The sequence below is a fragment of the Pongo pygmaeus genome, chromosome 11 (genome assembly GCF_028885625.2).
Source record: "Pongo pygmaeus isolate AG05252 chromosome 11, NHGRI_mPonPyg2-v2.0_pri, whole genome shotgun sequence".
NCBI classification, from domain to species: Eukaryota; Metazoa; Chordata; class Mammalia; order Primates; family Hominidae; genus Pongo; species Pongo pygmaeus.
The window spans coordinates 89,226,965-89,231,993 of record NC_072384.2 but is presented as its reverse complement, the minus strand read 5'-3'; positions in this window follow the sequence as shown (position 1 = coordinate 89,231,993).

Genomic DNA, 5,029 nt, shown 5'->3' with positions numbered 1-5,029 from the left:
TGTGTGGAAGTAGAGGGACAGTTATTACTCCTCAGAAGAATTGGTTTGATGTAGCTCTTTAAATTTTAAAATTCATTAACTTTGGGTAGAAGCAATAGTTTTGTTTCAGGTTACTACACAGTCTTCTCTTTCTCAAAGACCATAGGCAGCTCTCCTCAGTCCAGAGGGCTGAGTCTTACGGCTTCAAACACTTCTTCAGGCTGTGTCTTCAACCACTAGTTTTCCCTGCTAAGAAGATGTTTTGCTGTATCTGGCTCATTGTGCCAAACTTATTCCCTGTTTATGCTGATTTTTTTCTCAAGGGAACCCTGCTCTCTGTATGCCCATTATTTGGCTTCAATTACATTTTACCACATTCTCACACTGCAGTCTATCACATCTGTATATAACTAAAACCCAAATATGAACAGAGTTCAGTTTCTTTTCTATGAGGTTTCTCAGCCTCTTATAGTAAAGGTATGTAGCTAAGTGCTATTGGGATATCACCTATTTCCATTTGCTAAAATTCTCAGCGTTACCTCTAGCATGGTTAGGATGGTTCTTCTAATAAATTATTCTGTGAAACAAAGATATCCAACTAGAACTTATGAGTAATTTACTAATGTGTAACCTGTCATAATCTGGATTATAATTCTGGGTGAGAAATGAATTTTTCATGTATTGGTGAATGATTGGAAAGTTCCACATTACGTAGTTTTTTCTAGGAAGGTTGAAATATATGTTTTTTTCAGAGATAAAATAACATATTTCTGTTTACAATAACCAAATATGAAATCGTGAGTATTTGCAATGGTGCCTAAGTAAAATTGACAATATCAACAAACCTGTGCTTATGGAAGTCTAATTTGTTTTTATCATTAAACTGAGTGCTTTTGTGGCTCCCACAATATTAGCTGTGACATAGTTTAACATCATATACCATGAATTTCTCCAGCCAGAAGAGTTGTACTAAACACAAGTTGTAATGATATCAATAGAAGAAACACAGTTTCAACTCTTACTCTACCAAATGGTGAACAATCTTATTAGCTAAATGGATTTTAAAAATCTCCCTTGACCATATTGCAGTTAAGAATGTGATAGATCCCCAGCACTTTGGGAGGCCGAGGCGGGTGGGTCACGAGGTCAGGAGATCGAGACCACGGTGAAACCCCGTCTCTACTAAAAATACAAAAAAAAATTAGCCGGGCGCGGTGGCAGGTGCCTGTAGTCCCAGCTACTCGGGAGGCTGAGGCAGGAGAATAGCATGAACCCGGGAGGTGGAGCTTGCAGTGAGCCGAGATCGCGCTACTGCGCTCCAGCCTGGGCGACAGAGCAAGACTCTGTCTCAAAAAAAAAAAAAAAAGTGATAGATTAAAGCATGGCTAAAGGGAGAAAGATTATATCTGTAGAGAAATAAAGAAAAGTCATAGATCTTTGGGACATTATACTTCTGGAGAATGCCAATATTGAAAGACATCAATTGATAAAAATTAAGCTTTGAGAAATTTCCTAAAGAATGTCTTAGAATAAAAACTATCCCAGTGGCACATATGACATTCCGAAAGGTTCATATGGCATTGAATAAAGCTTTGCACACACAGAAAGTTTTGGGGAAACTCAGGAAGAGGAGTTCTCCTTTGACTTTCAAAGGAAAAACTCTGGCTAAGGATTGAAACTGTCTTGTTTGGTGGAGAATAAGGTGAAAGTTCATACTGGTTCCCAACTATATATTATTTAGTTGTTGAAAAAATTTTGAGTATACCTTAATTAATCTTAAAATAATACAGATATAGTACGCATACCATAGTTTGAGCTTAATCATCTTGGATAATCTATCACTAAGTTTTGATTTAAAGCACCTTTTCCAGATATTAGATTTTATCTAACTGTTGCAATGAAGTTTCTGTGCCTGGAGTGGGTAAAACCAAAGAAGTAGCATCTTTTTGAAATACGGCTATATTGTGGTTCTATTGTGACCTGTTGAATTATTCAAATAGAAAAAAAGAAAGCATGAACACTGCTCTCAAGAAACCTGGAATTGTTATAAATTATAAGAAACATTATTGTCATGAATCCTGATATGGTTTGGCTGTGTCCCCATCCAGATGGCATCTTGAATTCCCGTGTGTTGTGGGAAGGACCCAGTGGGAGGTAACTGAATCATGGGGGTGGGTCTTCCTTTTAATGTTCTTGTGATAGTGAATAAGTCTCATGAGATCTTACGGTTTTAAAAATATGAGTTTCTCTGTACAAGCTCTCTCTTTGCCTGCTGCCATCCATCTAAGACATGACTTGCTCCTCCATGCCTTCTGCCATGATTGTGAGGCCTCTTCAGCCACATGGAACGGTAAGTCCATTAAACCCTTATAACTTGTATAAGTAACCCAGTCTCAGGTATGTCTTTATCGGCAGAGTGAAAATGGACAAATACAACAAATTGGTACCAGTAGAGTGGTGCGCTACTGAAAAGATACCCAAAAATGTGGAAGCAACTTTGGAACTGGGTAACAGGCAGATGTTGGAACAGTTTGGAGGGCTCAGAAGAAGACAGGGAAATGTGGAAAAGTTTGGAACTCCCTAGAGACTTGTTGAATGACTTTGACCAAAATGCTGATAATAATGTGGACGATTAAATCCAGGCTGAGTTGGTCTCACATGGAGATGAGGAACTTGTTGTAAACTGGAGCAAAGGTTGGGATATGGACAGTGAAATCCAGGCTGAGGTGGTCTCAGATGGAGATGAGGAACTTGTTGGGACCTGGAGCAAAGGTGACTCTTGTTATGTTTTAACAAAGAGACTGCCAGCATTTTGCCTCTGCCTTAGAGATTTGTGGAACTTTGAACTTGAGAGAGATGATTTAGGGTATCTGGCAGAAGAAATTTCTAAGCAGCAAAGCATTCAAGAGGTGACTTGGGTGCTGTTAAAGGCATTCAGTTTTAAAAGGGAAACAGAATATAAAATTTTGTAAAATCTGCAGCCTGACAATGTGATAGAAAAGAAAATCCCATTTTCTGAAGAGAAATTCAAGCCAGCTGCAGAAATTTGCATAAGTAATGAGGAACCAAATATTAATCCCCAAGACAATGGGGAAAATGTCTCCAGGCCATGACAGAGACCTTTGTGGCAGCCCCTCCCATCACAGGCCTGGAGGCCTAGGAGGAAAAAGTGGTTTCATGAGCCTGGCCCAGGGTCCCCATGCTGTGTGCAGCCTAGGGAGTTGGTGCCCTGTGTCCCAGCTTCTCCAGCTGTGGCTGAAAGGGGCCAATGTAGAGCTCAGGCTGTGGCTTCAGAGGGTGCAAGCCACCCTTTGGATTTCAGACTTGTGTGGGGCCTGTAGCCCCTTTGTTTTGGCCAATTTCTCCCATTTTGAATGGCCGTATTTATCCAACGCCTGTGCCTCCATTGTATCTAGGAAGTAGCTATCTTGCTTTTGATTTTACAGGCTCCTAGGCAGAAGGGACTTGCCTTGTCTCAGATAAGACTTTCGACTGTGGACTTTTGAGTTAATGCTGAAATGAGTTAAGACTTTGTGGTACTGTTGGGAAGGCATGGTTGGTTTTGAAATGTGAGGATATGAGATTTGAGAGGTGCCAGGGGCTGAATGATATGGTTTGGCTCTGTGTCCCCAGCTTCCTGCCACCAAGAAGGTGGCTTGCTTCCCCTTCGCCTTCTGCCATGATTGTAAGTTTCCTGAGGCTTCCCCAGCCATGCTGAACTGTGAGTCAGTTAAACCTATTTTCTTTATAAATTACCCAGTCTCAGGCAGTTCTTTATAGCAGTATGAAAATGGACTAATACACTCTCAGGCAGTTCTTTATATAGCAGTATGAAAACAGACTAGTATATTGTATTTTCTTAGTGATACATACAAATATTCTAGTTCTGTTTAGAGTGTTATTTCCTACTGAAAGTTTATCCTTTTGAATTTTGAATTAATGCTTCAGGTTCATGATCCATTTTCAATGTACAGGAAAAATCAGGTCTTTGAGGCTGCAAAATGGAGGCCTAGTTCCTGGTAAGTGATTAATTAACAAGATGGCGATGCTCAGTGGGATCTCTTTGGAGATGTCCTGCTGTCTGCCTCATTTGCATTTTAAAACATCAAGAGATAAATAAACCAACATACTCATATTTATGACATATTTATCACATTTATATTGGAGCAATGCAAAATTCTCAAACAGAAGAGGAGAAACATAGCTAAAGATATTTCAGAAAATTAGAATAAATTTTGTTTTATGCATATTTATTTTGATGTTGAATGCAAACTATAATAGCTCGCAAATATATTATATTCCCAAGACCCACGGACAATTTCAATTATGATGAAAATATTTTGTTCTGTGAAAATACTGATTAAGATTAGCTCTATTTTCCCATCCAATAAAATCTATAAAATGGTTCTAAAATATAAATGGTGATTTTTAAGTTTATTGAACACAAAACTGAGCCTTGAGATATTCAGTGTCAAGGAAATCCAAAGTTCATCAAATGCAGAGTTATAATTACTTCGCCACATTTAATTGTTGTTTTTTGAGTTTCATAAATTTCTATGAACAAATGGAAAATTTGTGCCAAATGAAAATTTACATTTGGGTTTATTATTAAAAGTACAGACTTATAGTCTGTCATTGCAAATTTGTTTGGTCTACAGTGGTTGGATATATTGCCAAAATCACTATAGTATCAGCAATTATGCATATTTTAGCTTTTACCACAGTAATGTTCTACTTATATATCATCAAACTCATTAACTTCTCTGAGGTGCATTTCTTAATTACCCTAGACCAATGTCATTCCTCAGTCCTGTGAATTCCTTTGCCACTTATTATGTGTATCATTTCATGTATAATTTAAGAAAATCTTTTTTTACCAGCAATATTGACTATTGTATTCATTTGCTTGAGCCCAGCTGTCTTTTTTTTTGCTGTTATTGTCTTACAAAATTATCATTTCTAAGACCTTATTCTTATCCTCTTTTGTAAACTCTGTGAAATAAGAGATAAAATTGAAAGAACAATAAAAGAATAAAATGGGAATGGTGGC